The sequence below is a fragment of the Rattus norvegicus genome, chromosome 5 (genome assembly GCF_021556685.1).
Source record: "Rattus norvegicus strain SHRSP/BbbUtx chromosome 5, alternate assembly SHRSP_T2T, whole genome shotgun sequence".
NCBI classification, from domain to species: domain Eukaryota; kingdom Metazoa; phylum Chordata; class Mammalia; order Rodentia; family Muridae; genus Rattus; species Rattus norvegicus.
In genome coordinates, this window is record NC_141538.1 from 77,254,311 (window position 1) to 77,274,128 (window position 19,818).

Here is a 19,818-nt window from a genome sequence, read left to right on the forward strand (position 1 = left end):
GAGAGAGAGAGAGAGAGAGAGAGAGAGAGAGAGAATTAAAAAGAAGAAAGGCCATAGATCACCTGTCTCAATAACAGAATAACAACTACAGGCGCCACTGAGTGGACAGTACAAGTGAGCTAAGCTCACTCCTTCTTTCTCCTAAAGCCTGGAAAAAAATACTGTACTGACAGCAAATAGTGTTGGAGAAACGCCACGAGGGTTTTGGATTTATCTTAGGATATCAAGGCCCGAGGCGGGGAGAAGGACAGCCTCACCCAGGTGAGGTGGGAGTATCAGGCCGTTTCATTTGCATGTTAAAAACGGTGATATCAATCTATAGAGAGGCACTGTTAAAAGCCCTTTAATGAACGTAATTAAGTCATTTGATCTTCCCAGCAACCCCACAAAGTAGAGACTGTTATCATCCCCATCTCTTCAGATGAGGAACGGAAGGCATCCAGCTGTCCAGTCAGCTTTCTCAGAGTCGCACAGCCAAGTACACTGGATGTAAGCCCCAGAGACCGTGTTCTTAACCCCTGAGCCCCAAGCAGGTGAGCTGGGGCATATGAGTCTTCATAAGGTCACCGTATCACCATGTCTACTTAGTGCTTTCAATATTTTCCACTTCCAGACGTAATAGACACTTCTGCGCATCTAATTTTTCTCTTCCGTTGAATCACCTCTTCAGGACTGCCTCCTGTAAATGGCATGACTCTGTCCCTGGTGATAAAACACTTTACAGTCGTGGTTACATGTTGCATTTGCCAAACAGGCAGCACCAGTTTACGACGTTGTTACCAGGGGACGACTTTGCCACTTTCACCACCACCATAAGGAGCAGAGGGAGAATCACCGTCGACATAAACACCCAAGTCTATCGCATTTAAATTTAATAGACGCACAGCTGGTTGTTGGCAATTTGCAGCATGTGACGTGGCTAATAGCCGTTCAGCTGGGATTCTCTCTGAGTTCCAGGCCTTTTCGTTCACCACATCGGGTTAGCCGGAGTTGAGCTTTCAGCCTTCATTGTTCTTGGCCCTGTGGTCCCAGTCTATGCAGAACAGCAGAGGTAAGCGGCCCATGCCTTTGATTTTCTATCTACGGTGTGTGCTAGATGCAGACGAGCTGGATGTGGGTGCTGTATGAATTAAGTTCATCCTCCTTCCCTTCCTCCCTCCCTTCCTTCCTTCCTTCCTTCCTTCCTTCCTTCCTTCCTTCCTTCCTTCTTTCCTTTCTCCCTCCTCCCTCCCTCCCTCCCTCCCTCCCTCCCTTCCTTCCTTCCTTCCTTATTAATTCTGCTCACACTGAAAGGGGCCCTGGGACCAACAGAATGACAGAGACATTGGAGCTGAGTGACCTTGTTCGAAGCCTTGGCTTGCATTTTGTTCTGCTAGTTCTGGCTGGGTGGCCTTGGCTGCATTCCACGACTTCCTGATGCCTCTGTTTCCTTATCTTTAAAGCAGGGATAATAATACTCCCCACCCCCCCTCGCCTTTTCCTGTAAGAATGTGAGATAATGTTTGCAAACCTCTCACTCTTAGATGTTGGGACCTGTAATTATCAGTCCCATTGTGCGAGACAGGTTACATCCTACTGCTCAGCCTGGAGCATGTGTGCACTTCTACAGACTGTCCTGGACCAGCTTTCTCTCTGCATCCCAAAGCTCAGCCTAGGACATGATGGACCCCGGGAGGATTTGTTTACCGGATGGCTTGGAAAAGAAAAAATTCTCCCACAGCCTGCCCGAAAACCTCCACATGCTGAGGGTACACACTCGAAATGGAGAGTCTGAGAACTCGAACTCTTGTTTTTCTGAATGCACAGGCAGCCTTTCATACTGATAGGGAATTGGCTCCAGGACTCTTCCAGAGACTCGACTCCTGGATGTTCAAGTCCTTCAGGTAGAATGCTTCAGTCGACGCATGTAATGTGTGCAGTGCTCTTGTATGCTCCAACCGCATACTTAGAATGCTTAACCACATGCTTAGAAGGAGAACCTCGAGGTCTTGCTCCCAGACTAACACAAGGGAGGAGGCTGTTAGTGATCCGGACAGCCGCATGCTTTTTCCTGAATGTTTTTGACTGGTCTCAATCTACAGACATGGATAAGGCCTTAGGATCTTGTTCATGGGAAACCTGTGGCCAGTGGGGTCCACTGTCTTTCTTCTCCGTTATGCATAGCAGATGCCCTTTCCTCCACGCTGTGGCTCTGCTGCCTTTCCACTTTCCAAACGAAACCAAGGCTGTGTCCGAGGAGGAGTTTGGTGAAGGTTTCGGTGACATTGGATACCTGCTGCTTAGACGTTCTGGTTTTATCACTGAGAATCCAGAAGAACCCTTGGGCCCTGGTTTTCTCTCTGAGTGGTTGATTTCTCTAGCACAAGAGAAGCTGGCAGACAAATTCACCGTAACGAGATTAAGGTCTGAGTCCCACCCACCGTGTGACCGGATTGGCTGTGTTGGGACATATTGATGTTAGAGCTACATGGTGTGAAACAGATCAAAGTTTTGTTTTGTCTTCATTCAAAAACTGTAAAAAGAATTATTTCAATTATGTATCTGTGTGTCTCCTTTTCTGTGGGTATACACGGGTGTGGGACCCACGGAGGCCAGAAGAGGGCATCTGACTCCCCATGGCTGGAATCATAGGCAACTGTGTGCTCAGTGTGGGTGCTAGAACCCAGTCCTTTGAAAGAGGACCAAGTGTTCTTGTTTTTTTCTTTTTTAAGATTTATTTTATTTTATTTATATGAGTACACTGTAGCTGTCTTCAGACACACCAGAAGAGGGCATCAGATCTCATTACAGATGGTTGTGAGCCACCGTGTGGTTGCTGGGAATTGAACTCAGGACCTCTGGAAGAGCAGCCAGTGCTCTTAACCACTGAGCCATCTCTCCAGCCCAGGAACAAGTGTTCTTAAGAAGAGCCGGGGCATCTCTCCAGCTCTCGTTCAGTTTTGACTCTGTATAAACAAGTGGCCTAACCGTTTGGCAGTTTTGACAAAGCCAGTGTGCGTTATTGTCAGCATGCTGATGTGACCAAACCTGACACGTCAGCTTTGCATCCGAGCTCCGCTTCCAAACCTGCCTTCTGTTCCCATCAAAAATAGGCTTGCTGCTTTGGTGAAGTGTCGGTGCCGGGACAAGTTTTTATGAGTAATCCCCACAGGAAGAGGAAGTAGGCTAATTTGGATGCCAAAGCTTGTGGGGTGTGTTAAACGATGGGCTTGTGGTGTTTTAAAAATCAGTTCGAAAAGTACTCTCCCTCCCCACCCCCCCAGCTAGCATTTCTGGATTTGAATTTGGCACAGGGTATTTTTAGTGCTGTAGATGACAACATGATCTGGCTGGTGTTTTACACCTGGGATATTCTTTATGATTGATCACTGGGCTAGCAGCCTTCGCATGTTGAATCCTTCGTAAGAATCCATTTTCATACTCGTCAGCCTTCTACTCAAACGTCGGTGCAAACCACGGGTCTAGTCAAGTCATTCTCTTGCTTGGCCATTCTGCTTCTCTTACAACCAAACCCAATGTCATCCTGGTCATCCTGACTTGAAAAGAGCTGATCCTCTCTCCAGTTAATTTCCGCACTCCCCACAGCTTCTTTAGAGCCTCCCCTCCCCACTTTGTCTACCTTCCCCTTTCTTTGTTTATAATTCAGGTAAAATCCACATGTCCTAGAATTAACCATGGGTTCCTCTTGCTGTTATGAAACACCATGACCAAAGCGACGTAGGGAGGAAAGGGTTTATCTGACTTATGCTTCCACATCACTGTTCATCATCAAAGGAAGTCAGGGCAGGAATTCAAACAGGGTGGGGACCTGGAGGAAGGCGCTGATGCTGAGGGCATGGAGGGGTGCTGCTTACTGGCTTGCTCAGCCTGCTTTCTTATAGAAACAGGACTGCCAGCCTGGGGGCAGCCCCACCCATGTCACCAGTGAAAAAATATGCCCCACGGGCTTGCCTACAGCCTGATCTTATGGAGACGTTGCTTTTCCTCAGCTACAAAACTGGTCAGCACGGTGTTAAATAAATGAATTCTCTGGTGTTTAGTTCATTTGCAATGCTGTGTAACCTGGGAGGGTCTAGAATCACTTAGGGGACAGACCTCTGGGTCTGTTTGTGAGGAAGTTTTAGTTTGGGTTATCTGAGGTGTGACGGCCCCTCCTAACTGTGGATTGGGTCTAGCCTGAATCGAAAGGGGAGGCAGTCATTGGTCTCTCTGCTTCCTGACTGCAGATGCAATGGCCTCATGCTCCTGCTGCTGTGCCCTTCAAGCCACGATGCACCTGACCCTAGAACTGCGAGCTGAAGTAAACCCTTTCTTCCCTAAATTGCTACTTTGTCACAGAAACAAGGAACGTGTTAGTACAGCTGCAATCTAGTTCCTGGGGATTTTTATCACTCCCAAAGGAAATCTGTTCTAAGAACCCTCCCCTTCTGGCTCCCTACAGTAAGCAATCTGCATTCTGTCTATAGACTTGCCTCTTCTATACATCAACTCATATAGTTCCAGATTTTTGAGTCTGGCTTGTTTTGCTTAGTTTAATGTTTTGAAATTTCATCCACATGGTTGAGTGTCTCAGAGTCTTGTTCTCTTTAATGGCAGAGGTTGGACTGATAGTCTCCTGTCTGGACAGTTCACATTTGATTTACCCAGTGACCCACTAATGGGCATTTGGGTTACCCCTATCTTTTGAATAATGCATATATGTGTCCACATGTGTTTGAGCGTCTGTTTTATATACTCTGAGACATAATCTATATCTACCCTTGACCTTGCTGGCTCACAGGGTAGTTCAATATTTAACACATAAAAAACCTACCAGACTTTTTCTTCTCTTTTCTAACCATAACAGTATATTTAAAAGAATATATGTCATAGTAAACTATGAGATATCCTTATTTGGGGGCAGAGATTGTCTGGAATTCATGTGTCAACTTCTAGTACCTGGTACAGGGGCTTCACAAAGATATTTAATAAGTGCTCGTGGATTGGATTGCCTTTAGAAGGGCTGGTGTGTGTGTGTGTGTGTGTGTGTGTGTGTGTGTGTACTCACGTATGCACGCACATGTGTTTAAGCCATAGGTCAACCTTCAGAACCATCTTTCTTTTTGTTTTGGAGACAGGTTCTCTCACTGGCCAGCAATTAGGGTAGGTTGGCTGTCCATTCAACCCAAGAATCTGCCTGTCTCAGCCTTGCCAGTCCTAGGATTACACACATGTATTGCCATGACAATGTAAAAAACGTGTGTTTTGGAGATGAGCCTGCTCTTCACTGCTTGCATGGCAAACACTTCAATGGTGGAGCAACTTCCCCAGCCCACGAACAATTTTATCTTTAAGGAAGAAGTGGAATGTCTGCGGTGAGGCTTTGGAATTAGAGATAACCCAGGCAGGAAGAGGGAGCAGGTCCATCCAGGAAAACCCCTACCAGTCCTTTGAACAAAGGGAGGGGAAGGCCATTGTGGGAGGATTAGTTTACAAGCTCTCAGGCTTCTCCTCTTGGTTTGCCTTAACTCATAACTTTATGGGGAATCACATCCTTCTGCCAAATGAAACGATCGAATATTTCAGCGACACACAGTCTTTTTGTTGCTAGTGGAAACATGACTTGAGAACGATGAACTGAGGCTTGAGAGACTGCTCAGAGGTTAGGAGCACTTGGTGCTCTTGCAGAGAGGTTCTGGGGCAGGTTATATAACCATCCACAACTCTGATCGAATCACTCTTCTGACCTCTGAGGGCACAGGTATGCATGTGGTACCTGTACACACGTGCAGGTGAAACACTCATATACGAAAAGTAAAATAAAGGAATGGAATAAGTAAGGAAAGTATGAAGTCATAGGTATGGGCCCATGGGGCTCATTTGATGGGAGAGTGTGGTGGTATGGGTAGGGAGGAGGCAGGACATGAACTTGACCTGGAGAGAGTGGCGGCCTGGGTAGGGAGGAGGCCAGGCACCAGCTTGGCCTGATTCTTCACCTCCCAAGAACCTCAGCAAAGCTCCAAGACTCCACATATCCTGTGTATTCAGAACCCCTCAAAGATGAACAAAGCTAATAGACACATTGTTCTTCAAAGACACATTGTTAAAAAGCAGTACAGGGGGGCTTTAAGATTTAAATGGCAGGGATTCAGACATGGTTCAGTGGTTAGCAGCACTGACTGCTCTTTCAGAGGACCTGAGTTTAGTTCATTGCACCCACATGGTGGCTCACAACCATCTGTAACTCCAGTTCCAGGGAGAACTGCCACCCTCTTCTGGCCTCTTCAAGCATCAGGTACACAGACTCACATACATACATACATACGTACGTACATACATACATACATACATACATACATTCATACATACAAGCAGGCAAAATACCCATGCACATAAAATGACTAAATCTTTAAAAAAGATTTAAATAACAACTGAAGGCTGGGAATGTGGCTCCATGGTGTGTGTGATGCTTGCCTTTCATGCACAAGGCCCCAAGCTCCATCCCAACACTGAGAAGTAAATACACGATTTTTAAAAAGTAACTTAAGTGAGAACTGAATCAGAAAGCTTTCTTGAAACATAGTAATGTGTGTTCTTGGCTAAGAAGGGAGTTCTCTAGCCCTTCCTCAACTTTTTATATTAAAAAAGAAAGGATATTGAGGGCAGGTTTCATGACCAGAACTGCCAAGCGTCTGTTACTATGAACTGAACGGATTCCTGACCCGTGAGAGGCTCTCCAGCACAGCACAGGAGTGGGCAGGCCTAGTCTTGTCCCATGCCTGGTTCATTCGCTTTCTTTGCCTCTTTCTTTTGACAAAACATCTGAAAGCATGCTGTTTACACTCTTCCATTTACACAACTTCCCCCTCTTTTTGCTTCTGAATCAGGGCATAGCAGAGATGACCCCCTCTCCCCCAATACAGAGTGGCCACTGCTGACCTGGCCCCTCACTTCCCCTGGCCTGCTTGGCTTCTTTGACTGCCACTGACGCTCATGAGTAGGCCATGTCTGGGGCGATCCTGCCTGAACCTCAAATTCTCTCGTGTTTATTCAGCTTGAGAGACAGGAACTGTCTCAGGTGGTGAGCTGGGAAGATAGCTTACACAGATATCTGAATTCCTGGGAACACTGAACGTCCGACTTGCTGTTGCAGAATGAACACCATTCCTAGCTCACTGATAGCCCCCTCCTTTGATTTTTTGTGGGGGCTCTTCCTGGTTGGAATGCTGCAACTCTATTTTTTTTTTTTTTTTTTTTTTGGTTCTTTTTTTTTCCGGAGCTGGGGACCGAACCCAGGGCCTTGCGCTTCCTAGGCAAGCACTCTACCACTGAGCTAAATCCCCAGCCCCTGCAACTCTATTTTTAAAAGACAGTTCTGGAGACCTGGATCTACCTTTTCACAGGAGAGCCCCTATGATGAAAACAGAAAGACATTTCAAGCTCAATATCTCTTAACTTCCTCAACACTGGCTTTCGCTTCAAAATGGAAACGAACGCAAGGACACACACGGCCCCAATCCCTCCACTTCTTAAGAGAACTCACGGTTGTCTTCGGGTGGCCCACGTGGTGGTAACCCCTCTTGCTCCACCATGCTGCCCGATGCTGACTGGGAAGCTGTAATCCTTTAACTAGCACTTCAGAAAAGCGCCGGTCTGTCCTGCAAACCCTGGGACTTGTCTCAGAAGTCTCGCCTCCATCGGCTTCCAAGCGCTAATGTTACAGGATTATTTTCTCCTGGGTAAACCTGTGAAACAGGTCTTCAGGCTCCAGTTCGTGTGTCAGAGTTTTTAATTGATTCTTCACCAGGTCTATCCACCCCATAATAGTAGTGCTGTGCACAGGACATGTTTTACAGGAATAGTCACCCGGAGCTTAATTTGTTGTCGCATAGCAGATGGACTGTTTCACAATGCAAATAAATTTGTTTTGCGCCCTGACGATTGTGCTTGAGGAAGAGCTCTTTACAGAGGCTGCGTGCGGCTGGTGAGATCCCCGCCTCCTGAGCACGGCTTCTTGCTCGTCCTGAAGAACAGTTCAGCAGAAAAGAGTACTACCAGGGCCTAGGCCAGCAGACAGGGGTGATCCGACATAAAGTACCATATATGTTCCCTTGTTATCTTCCTGATAATATTGTAAAGAGGGAAGGACGGCTACCATTATGCTCCTTTAAGAAGTAAGAATCCTGGGGCCCAAAGAGGCTCATGCTCTGTTCAAGGAAACGCAGTGAGTAAGAGGTCCAGGAAGGCTAAATAGCAGATGCTCTGTTTAGTAATTACCATTTCCTTGGCCAATAGCCAAGATTATGCCATGAGACAGGTCCATTTTCTGTTTCTCATGTTTCATAAATTTTAGAGGCTAAAATTTTGTGTGCGTGGGTGTTTTGTTTGTATGTTCATGCACCACATGCATGTAGTACCTCAGGAGGCCAGAAGAGGGCACCAGACCCCTCAAACTGGAGCTAAATCAACTTTCAAGTGGTCAACGGCATACTAAAGCAATTACGATCTTGTATCTAGGACCTCACCAAGCCCTTTCCACTTCTGTAAGGGCTAAATGGGTTATCCCCATGCAGTATGTAAAACAAGCTTGATTCGGTGGCCTTCCCTTGGCATTATTAAGTGCTGAGCAATGCAAAATAATCTGAATTTTTATTCCTGTCACTCAAAAAATCCTGAAGGAAATCTGTCTGTGATAAAGTGAATACTTCTGTTAGAATCCTGTCATATCCTGTCTCCCTTTTCTTCCTATTTTTTCTATCTACCCATCTGCCTGCCCTGAATCTATCCACTCACCCACCCCCCCACCCATCCATCCATCCATCCACCCCCACCCCATCCATCCATCCATCCACCCACCCACCCATTCATCCATTTCTTTGACCATCTGCCTGCCTGTCTGTCTGTCCATCCATCCACCTATCCATCTGCTTGCCCTATCTATCTATCTGTCTGTCTATTTCTATCATTTATCATCTAATCTAGCTACCCATCCATTTTTATCTGTTTACACATGTATCAGTATTTATCATCCACTCCTTCGCCTGCCTGCCTTATATCTGTCTTCAGTACCTCAGTCAAATCAAACCCGAAATCTCTCAAATTGAGGTAGTATAGTGTTTAAAAAATATTCTCAATTCCTCCCCATTTCATTTTCTCTTTCTCTTTTCCCGGTTTGTCCCTCTTCCCTCCCCTTCCTCCTCCTCTCCCACTCCCTCCTCTCCCTCTCCCCCTCCTCCTCTTTCTCCTCTCCCTCCTCTTCCCCCTCCTCTTCTTCCTCTTTTTCCTATTTCTCCTCTTCTGATATTTTCAAACCTGGTAACACTCTTTCCCTTTCAACGTGAGTAGGAATATCCCTTCATCTGTGTAGTGCAGCTGGGGAGAGAAGGCAGTGAGCACAGAGTCATCAGCAGTGCACTGGGTTCGCGATGGCGGGGCATGGGCAGCAGAAGGAGAGCCAGGGAAACAGACAGTGCTTCCTTAGTGAGAGATAAAGGCAGAAAGGAAGGGGAACAGGAGCTTCTTGAGGGCACACGGCTACTGACAAAGCTGTGTCTTAAGTCTGTGCATTAGTGACATGAGCCCTGTTTTTTATTTTCTTTTAAAGACAAGGTCTTTCTATGTATACCTCGCAGTCTTGAAGCTCACAGTGTAGGCCAGGCTGGCCTGGACTCAGAGGTCTGTGTCTTCTGAAAGCGGAGACTAAAGGCTGTGGCACCATGTCACTTGCCACCTGTCTGGCTTCTGCAGAACTCCGATGAGAGCGCCATCACTTGCTTTTTCTCATTGCTTTGACCAGTCACGTGCTGAGAGGGAGTGTAAGGTGGGGTGGGGTGGGGAGGGATTACCTTGGCTCACAGTTTGAGGGTACAATCCATCGTGGCCAAGCAGGCAGTGGTGAAAGGGGCTGTCAGCTGTGGCAGCAGGAGTGTGAGGCTGCTTGTTCACATCTGAGTGGACCAGGAAGCGAGCAAGGGGAGTGCTTGCTTAGTTGCTGCCTTCCTTTTCTCCTTTTTGACTTAGTTTGGGACCCCCATGTCAGGCAATGGTGCCATCCACATTTCGAATGGGGGTTCTCTCATGAGTTCTTTCCAGAAACTCCCTCACAGGGACAACTGCAAGGGCGCCTCATGGATGTCCTAGATGTTTCTTAATATAATATGGTTGACAATCAAAATTAATTAGCACAGGCGTCTGGAGAGATGGCTCAGTGGCTGAGAGAGCGTACTGCTCTTCCAGGGGACCCTGGTTTAATTCTCAGCACTCCTTTGGTTGGCTCATAACTGCCTGTACTGCCAGTTCCCTCGGATCTGATGCCCCTGGCTTCTGTAAGCCTGCCTTGTGTGCACATGCCTACACAGACACACAGAGATACACACAATTAAAAACCAAATGAATCCTTAAAAATTACTACAGGGGGAAAGTCAAACAATTAAGACTCACACCCCCCTCCTCCTGGGCCCAGTGCTGCCAAGCACTAATGCATAAGTCAATGCAGGAAAGTTATAAAAACTACCCAGAGTTATATGACATCCATTGGTCTGGTGCCAGCCAGTCACAGGGCAACCTGAGAGGCATGGGCTAGTGTTGAGGGGAACGCAGCACATCCACCAAACGACGAGGATAGAAAACTTTAGCACTGTTCTCTCATTGAAAACGAACATACAGTAACACCTCAACTCCCCGTACCTTAAAGAGCTCATCATGCTTGTTTTTCTATTCACGTGGTGGGATACTGTTCATGGCTTGTTTTACATTAGTCTAAGTTTGTTAGCATTTACTCTGTGGCCTAGGCTATCAACAACCTTGGAGAGCGTTTAGTGTGAGCTGAAAGGGTGTGTAGACAGCTGTTTGGGGCTATCATACTCTCGTACCCTCGGTGTTGACCCAGCTAAAGTTGGTGGGAGTTTGGAGAGCTTCTGTTATCTTGTTTCTGTGTGTGGGTGTGTGCATGGGTGTACTTGTATATGCAGGTATGAATGTGTGTGTGAACAATAGAAGTCATTCTTGGGTGCTGTTTCTTAGGAGCCATTAACCTGTCTCCTCCCTCCCTCCCTCCCTCCCTCCCTCCCTCCCTCCCTCCCTCCCTCCCTCCCCCTGTCTGTCTCTCTGTGTCTCTGTCTATCTCTGTCTCTCTGTCTCTGTCTCTCTCTGTCTCTCTCTGTCTCTCTCTCTCTCTGTCTCTCTCTCTCACTTACATACACGATTTCTCTGTATGGCCCTGGCTGTCCTGGAACTCACTCTGTAGACTAGGCTGGCCTTGAACTCAGAGATCCACCTGCCTCTGCAGAGAGCCCCATGGAATCAACAGAGTATGCCACCACTGCCCTGCTCTCCTGCTTTCTAAAGATTTATTTTATTTTTAATTACATGTATGCGTATTGTCTATGCGAGCATGTGCATGCATGTACCAGTGTGTATTCTCTATGTGAGTATGTGCTTGCATGTACTGGTGCCTGCAGAGGTCTTCAGAGGTCTTTGGATCTCTTAGGAGCAGAAGTTTCAGGATGTTGTGAGCTCCCTGATGTGGATGCTGGGAAATGAACTCAGCTTCTCTGAAAGGGCAGTGGGTTCTCTCTACTGCTGAGCCACTTGTCTAGCCTGCTTTCTCTTCCTTCCTTTCTTTCTTTCTTCCTTCCTTCCTTCCTTCCTTCCTTCCTTCCTTCCTTCCTCTGTCTCTCTTTCCTTTTCTTTCTTTCTTTCTTTCATTTTTCTTTCTTTCTTTCATTTTCTTTCTTTCCTTTTCTTTCTTTCTTTCTTTCATTTTTCTTTCTTTCTTTCATTTTCTTTCTTTCCTTTTCTTTCTTTCTTCCTTCCTTTCTTTCTTTCTTCCTTCCTTCCTTCCTTCCTTTCTTTCTTTCTTCCTTTCTTTCTTTCATTTGTTTGCTCTTTCTTCTCCCCACTCCCTCCCCTTCTCTTTTTTCCCTGGTTTTTGAAGACAGGATTTTCTTGTGTAGTCCTGGCTGTTCTGAAACTAGCTCAGTAGACCAGGCTGGCCTCAAACTCGGAGATCAACTGCTTCTGCCTCCCTCATGCTAGGGCATGCCTGGCTTTTTATGAAGTCTTTGGGGCTAGAACTCAGGTCTCTATGCTTCCACAGCAAGCACTTCACTGACTTTCTCCACAGCACCAAGGTTTATTATATCTTTCCCAATTTCCTGTGCACTTCTACCAGTTAGTGAGAAACACAGAACACTCCAGGAGCAATTGCATGTTTGGTTCTTTGTGTGTGTGTGTGTGTGTGTGTGTGTGTGTGTGTGTGATGTATTTTAAAGATTTGTTTTAAGGACGTATACTTTTTATAACCATGATGTCTTGTAGGTGTAGCAATAGAAGTGAACTTTTTGTTACTATGCAATATACTTCTTTATATCTGGTAATAGATATTCCTTGTGATGGTTTCTACTTTGTCTACTTTTAATTAGTGGTTTTTGTGGCATGTCTTTTCCTATTTTAATTTTATTGTATCTATTTAAGGTGAGGAGTGGTGTGTGTGTGTTCTTGTTCATGTGTCATTGTTCTTGTCTTAATTAGTGTTTCTATTGCTGTGATGAACCACCATGACCAAAAGTTAAGGAGGAAAGGGTTTGTTTTGCTTACACTTCCACATTGGTAGTCTATCAGGACAGGGACTCAAACAGGCCAAGTACCTGGAGGCAAGAGCTGATGCAGAGGCCATGGAGGGGTGCTGCTTGCCGGCTTGCTCCTTGTGGCTTGCTCAGTCTGCTTTCCTTTAATACTTAGAACCGTCAGTCCAGGGATGGCACCTCTCACAATGCACTAATTAAGAAAATACTCTATAGGTTTGCCTACAACCCCATCTTATGGAGTTATTTTCTCTTTCCTTTCTGTTGTGTCAAGTTGACACAACATTATCTAGCACGGAGTAAGTATGGAGGCCAGAGGACAGCTTTTGGGTGTTGGTCCTTGCCTTCCCTGAGACAGTCTCTTAACTGCTTTCTGAGCTGGGCTCACCTGACCTTCAAGCAACTATCTATTCTCCTGTCTCTGCTTCTCATGTTTCAGTAGGGGGTGCTGGGACTACGCAGGTTTTTTTCTTCTTTTTTCTGGGTTCTGGGTTCTGAATTCAGGTCACTAGGCTTGCACACTGTGGTATGGTTTAGATGAGTAATGTCCCCTGCAGAACACTTGGTCCCAAGTTGGTGTTTGGTTATGGGACTGTTAAGAAGTGCTGCCCGCTGGAGGACGTATGTCACCTTGAGGATGTAGAGCCTTCGCCTACTTCTCTCGTTCTTCTCTTTGTGGATAAAATGTGATCGGCCTTGTGATATGGGTCAGCTCACCGGCTGCTCCTGGACTCTACCCTGACTCAGTTCCTAGCACTCACATGACAGCTCACAACCATCTATGACTCCTGTTGTCAGAGATCAGATGCCCTCTTCTGGCCTCCAAGGGCATTAGGTGCACATGTCCACTACTGTCCACCACTGTTGTCCAACAGTGTCCACCACTGTCCCCTACTTTTGTCCACCACTGTCCAACACTGTCGTCCACCACTGTCCACTACTATCCACCACTGTTGTCCACCCCTGTCCACCACTGTCCACTTCTGTCCACCACTGTTGTCCACCACTGACTAACACTGTCCACTATTGTTCACCACTGTTGTCCACAGCTGTCCACACTGTCCACCACTATCCACCACTGTCCACCACTGTTGTCCACCACTGTCCACCACTGTGGTCACAACTGTCCACCACTGGGGTCCATCACTTTTCAGGGCCTGGTTTATGCGTGTTTTGGGGATGGAACTCAGGCTATCAGGCTTGCGTGGTGACACTTTTCCCCCTCTGAGCCCTCTCCTCAGACTTCTTGGCTGTTTACCTTTAATGCAACTGTTGACATATTTGGATTGATTCTGCTCTTCATTTTCGGTTGGTCTTGGTGTTCTTTTCTTTCCTGTCTTCCTCAGACTAGATACTTGATATCCCATTTTTTTGTTATGTCTCTGACTTTTGTCTATGACTCTGTAATTTTTGTACATGCATTTTTATTGCTTCCTCAGTATGGCATACATACCTAACATTTTGTTTTACAGTTTTGCAGAGCTGAGGTCCAAATATAGAGTTGTCACACATGTGAGGCAAGTGCTTTACCACTGAGCTACGTCCATAGCTCCACACCTAAAGATGCATAGTCTACTTAGAGTTAATATTTCATGAAAGAAGGTAAAATGTGGCAGCCTTAGAACAATCCACATCTCCTCCCCTCTATAGCAAGACTGCACTTCTAATGTCCACAGAGGTTCAAAATCCTGCCAGACAATACTAAATGTTTGTGCTTACAGTAGTCGGTGGTCAAAGGACAATTTGCATCATACTTGTGGGAGTGGGTTCTCTCCTCCCTCCACGTGGGTTCCAGGAGTTGAACCCAGGCTTGGCAGCGGGGCACTTGCCTGCTCAGCCATCTGGCAGTCCAACCTTTTCATTTTCAATCTTTGATATTTCCATAATCTATTACTGTTGCCGTGTTGTTACTGCTACAGGGAACATTTGGAAGGCGAACATTAGGACTATTAATGGGGAAAACCATATGACTTAGATCAGTTCAAGTGGCTTTGCTGTTTACAAGGTCATGACCTGAATGCAACCTCCCTTAGTATCCTCACTGGGACAGTGGGGGTAATGACAGTATTTGCCGCAGAGAATTACTGCATTAAGGAAGACAATGCTAATAAAAGATTTTGCACAGTGTTTTGAAACTTACTAGGGGCTTGACACATGGCAGTTACTGATGTGGTGATAGTGATAATTATTGTTATGATATACAATGGGACCAAGTCACCACACTTGTGAGTCAAGTACAAAAGGCTTAGGAGGCAGTCACCCAGCCACAGTCTATGCCTTAAACTACAGAGACACCTTCTCATTATCCCAGAATGTGTGTGAGGCTTGAATTGACAAGACTGTTTTTGGTTATTAGGGTCAACAGTTTAGGAAATGGAGATTCTTGGATACAACACCATTCACATCTCCCTCAGCTCAAGTCAGTGACAAGAATGATGCAAACTCCAGAGTTTTCAGAAGTGTGAATCAGGCCTGAGAATGTGGAGTAAACGGAGTTTCTTGGTAATTCAGTGTATGCACTGAAATTTGCGAAAGAAACACATTCTTAGAAAGAAATGAAAGGTTAGGGGTACAGGGGCAGGAGGAAGAAAGACAAAATAGCATGAGGGAAAGAGGAGTTGGGATGCTGCTGGGGATTAGAGTACTGTCCACCCCCTGTATTTCTTTGTGTGTGTTTATGTGTGTGCATATGGTATGTTGGTATGCCTGCATGTACTTCTCTATGTGGATGGCCATGCACACATAGAAAATTTTAAAATGTCACACATATTATGAAATAGTGACTCTCAGTCCTTTCGTTGCTTGAGTTTTTTTCTTTTTTCTTTTTGTTATGTAGCTGGCAGTAGTTCCAAGTTGGTCTGGAACTATGTAGACCAGGATGGCCTAGAACTCTCTATGTAGATCGGGATAGCCTTAAGCTCATAGAGACTTGAGTCCTCTGTCTCTTGGTATTAAAGCTATGTGTCACCACAGTCAAGTTCACTTGATAATTTCGTAGAAATATTTTTATGTGTCACGAGTGTTTTGCCTTTGTGTGTGTATGTGCTGTGTGTATGCAGTTCCAAAGGAGGTCAGAAGGGGGGTACCAGATCCCTTGGCACTGGAGCTACAAATAATTCTGAGCTGTCATGTGGGTGCTGAGAACTGAATTCAAGTCATCTATAAGAACAGTAAGTACTCTTAACCTCTGAACCATCTCTCTAGTTCCTTGACAATTTGTGGTGGTTTGAATATACCTGGCTCAGGGAGTGGCACTATTTGGAGGTGTGGCCTTGTTGTAGGAAGTGTGTCACTGTGGGCATGGCTCTAAGTCCCTCCTCCCAACCATGTAGGAGCCAATCTTCTAGTAGCCTTCAGATGAAGATGTAGAACTCCCAGCTCTTTCTGTACCATGCTTGCCTAAATGTTGCCATGCTTCTGCCTTGATGATAATGGACTGAACCTCTGAACCAGTAAGCCTGCCCTAATTAAATGTTCTTACAAGAGTTGCTGTGGTCATGGTGTCTGTTCACAGCAGTAAAACCCTAACTAAGACAGAAGTTGGTACCAGTGACTGTGGTATTACTGTGATAGGCCTGACCATGGTTTTGTTTGGAAGAGTGTGTATTTTCGGACTTCGGATTTGGAAAGCAGTGGAATCCTTTAAGTGGAGCTTGATGGGTTATCCTAGTAGGAGTATGCAAGACTCTGTTGCTGATAGTGATTTGAACTGTCCCAAGAGGTTTCAGTGGAGAAGAATTTCAGTATGAGGCATAGACTCTTTTTGTGGTATTTTGGTGACAAATGTGGCTGCTTTCAGCCCTTGTCTGAAGAGTGTGCCTGAGGCTAATGCAAAGAGATTTATATTAATTGCAAAGGGAGACAAAGGGAGTCTCAGAAACTGCCAGCATAGACTTGGCTCTCTGGTTAAGTCTCATGAAGAGCATTTTGATCAAGTGTAGCAAGCTTTGAATGGAAAAATAGAAAAGGGTGCCAGAAAGTGAAATGGAGCTGAATCCTGTGTTCACAGATATTATATTGAGTTAAGGGAGCGGTGACCTTGGGGCAAGATTTCACCCAGTTAAGTTTAGGTCCAGGCATTTAGGTATAAGCCTTTAATTTCAGGAGGCAAAGGCAAGCCAATTTCCCAGTTTGAGGCCAGCGTAGGACAGAGAAGTTTCTAGGTGAAGAAAAGTTTAAGTCCAGGTGTGGTAGTATGCACCTTTAATCCCCTTAATCCCAGTATTCAGAAGACAGAGCCATGCAGATCTCTGAGTTCAAGGTCAATTTACAAAGCAAGTTCCAGGACAACCAATCTTAGGCAATGAAGGAGTTGGAAAACAGAAAGCTGGTAATAAAGGAGGTCATGACCCAGCTCCAGCAAGCAGCAGAACTCTGCAGCTTTGGTCGTGAGGCTGAAGCTTGGCACCATGAAGAGAGCCTATGGGTGAAGCTTATTTGCAGTGGAAGACTCCAGCGTATTGGAGATGCCAGAACCATGGGATGACCAAGAACAGCAGCAGCAGTGGAGTGGAGTCAGAGGTTAGAGTGCTACAGAGGGCAGAGCTGGAGACGTGGTGCAAGCCCTTTGGAGGAGTCCAGAAGATCATGTGTGGATCCCAGACATTGGAACAAGAAGCTGTGAAGTTGACTTGGTGACCCCGAGATGTTAAAGATGACAGAGCTGTAGTCTATCTACTGAGGAAAGCTGTTAACAGAGTCGAACCAGCCCAGGAGAAAGATGCTTGTTGCAGACAACAAAGATGAAAAAAGAGTTGGAGATCTGAAGACCGCTTTGACACCAGATATGGAGATGCAGAGTTTGGAGTTTGCCCAGCTGGTTTTCATTCTTGCTTTGGGGATTACAGTTAAATGATTGGATGAAATTCAGAAGAGACTTTGAACTTTGGACTTTTTTTTTTTGGTTCTTTTTTTCAGAGCTGGGGACCGAACCCAGGGCCTTGCGCTTCCTAGGTAAGCACTCTACCACTGAGCTAAATCCCCAGCCCCGAACTTTGGACTTTTAACATTCTTGAGACTGATATAGAGTATGGGGACTTTGGAAGTTTGATTAATATGTATTTTTTATTATGTTATGGCTAAGTATGCCCCCCCATAGACTCATGTGTTTGCTATGGGGGCTAGGGAGTGGAATGTGATGTTTTGAATATGCCTGGCCCAGAATGTGGCAGTATTAGGAGGTGTGACCTTGTTGGAGGAAGTGTGACACTGTGGGTATGACCTTTAAGACCCTTTTCCTAAACACATAGGAGCCAGCCTTTTCCCAGTAGCCTTTGGATGAAGATGTAGAATTCTCAGCTCTTCTTGTACCCTGCTTGCCTAGATGCTGCCATGCTCCTGCCAGTTCCATGGACTAAACCTCTGAACCTGTAAGCTAGTCCTAATTAAATGTCCTTACAAGAGTTGCCATGGTCATGGTGTCTGCTCACAGCAGTGAAACTCTAAGACACAAATTTTAAATTACATTGAATTTATTCATTTATTTAATGAATGTGTGACCGTTTTGTCTCCATGTATGCCGTGGGTACTACACATGTGCCAGGTGCCCACAGAGGCCAGGGAAAGGGTGTTTGATTCCTTGGGACTGGAGTTGCAGATGGTTGTGAGCTGATAGGTAGGTACTGGTAGCCAAACCCAAACTTTAAGTGTTCTTTACCAACTGAGCTGTCTCCTACACCCTCGTGAATGTCTATTCATAAATATGAACATTCTAGTCACGATTTTTAAAATTTATGCATGAGTGCTTTGTCTGCAACACACATATGCCTAGTGCCCACAAAGAAGAGGGCACTGGATCCTCTGGAACTAGATGGAGTTAAGGATGGTTATAAGGAGATGGAGAGAGGGCTCAGGGGTTAAGAGCACTGACTGCTCTTCCAGAGGTCCTGAGTTCAATTCCCAGCAACCACATGGTGGCTCACAACCATCTGTAATGGGATCCGATGCCCTTTTGTGGTGTGTGAAGACAGCTGCAGTGTACTTATGTAAATTTTAAAAAAGGATAGTTATGAGGTATCATGTAGGTGCTGGGGTCTGAACCCAGGTACTCAGAGCAACAAGGGATTTTAAGGGATGAGCCATCTCTCTAGCCCTAGTCACCGTTTCTAATGGCGCTGCTACTCCCTCTGACTTCCTTCCTACCCTCCCTCCAAGTTGTGTCTTCTTCCTTTGCTTATTCCAAGTTTGTTTCCTGCTTATTCTTCCTCATTCTGATCCACCACTTCCTTGGTGCCCAATCCCATAGTTTGCCTCCGTAGTCTCAGTTAAACACATTTCCTGGTCTATCACTTTGAAACACTTCAATGGTGCTCTTTGGCCTTCAGGATGAAGTCCTTGCTTTTCCAGGTTTCCCAGTAGCCTCTTGTAAAGCTCTCTGCTCTCCTTTCCCATCACCTGCTGCCAGTCTTCCCCATCATCCCTGACTGATATCCCGGAAATACAAAACTGCTTGTGCTTCCTTCCTGCTGCTTGCTTCCTTGCTGTTGCTTATGACCTGCCAGCTGCCTGGCATGTGCCGGCATTCCTCAGAGCATCTGGGCTTACCTAGCCGATGTGCCAGCTGCCTGGCATGTGCCGGCACTCCTCAGAGCATCTGGGCTTACCTAGCTGATGTGACAGCTGCCTGGCATGTGCCGGCACTCCTCAGAGCATCTGATCTTACCTAGCTGACTCTTGATTCAACCTTTAGGACTCCACTCAATCATTGCCTTCATTGGAATTGTCTCCGATTTGTGGCCTAGTTAGCTGTTCTCCTGTGTGTTCTGTCAACTCTGAATTCCCCTCTGATCACACTGTATAGAATTATTGCACTTCCCTGCTTCATGGGTTTCTTATCGTCTTCAGGTTGGGATCCCTAGACTTCAGGTACATCTGGTACTCAACACACATCTGTTGAAGGAACAGACCTTTGTAGGGATCTTCATGCCCAGCTCAGGTTCTTTCCAGGCCTCTGCCCCCGAAGGTCTATCCTGTGGTTTCTCTTTGGGCTTCTGCTTGTCCCTTTCTTCTGCCTCCATGAGCACCACCAGACCTACTTCTTCACAAGTGCTGAGGTTAAAGACCACCACACCTGGCCAGTTCCCATTCTATTACAATCTTTTATTGAACAGTTGTTCTGACCAGAGTGGCCTGGAGTTTTGACCTCAGTCTTATCAGTCCCTTCAGTAAGATGTAAGACATACCTTTCTCTGAGAGACAAGGGGCCGCTATGCCTTGGTTCTCCTTGACCTAACTCTTCACTTTAAATACTGCAGGG

General features: G+C 46.0%; 1 long non-coding RNA gene across 3 annotated transcripts in view; it reads left to right on the plus strand.

The window, feature by feature from the left end:
• The window catches only part of LOC102556038 (uncharacterized), a 34,284-nt gene extending 31,751 nt beyond the window's left edge, over positions 1-2,533 (plus strand). For 2 of the 3 annotated variants that reach the window (XR_015620886.1, XR_015620885.1), the window contains 3 exons: positions 379-533; positions 614-1,051; positions 1,524-2,533. This is a non-coding gene — a long non-coding RNA (uncharacterized LOC102556038). The remainder of the gene's footprint in view (positions 1-378; positions 534-613; positions 1,052-1,523) is intronic. The other variant, XR_015620887.1, reaches the window with a different exon arrangement.
• Positions 2,534-19,818: the final 17,285 nt, after the last annotated feature.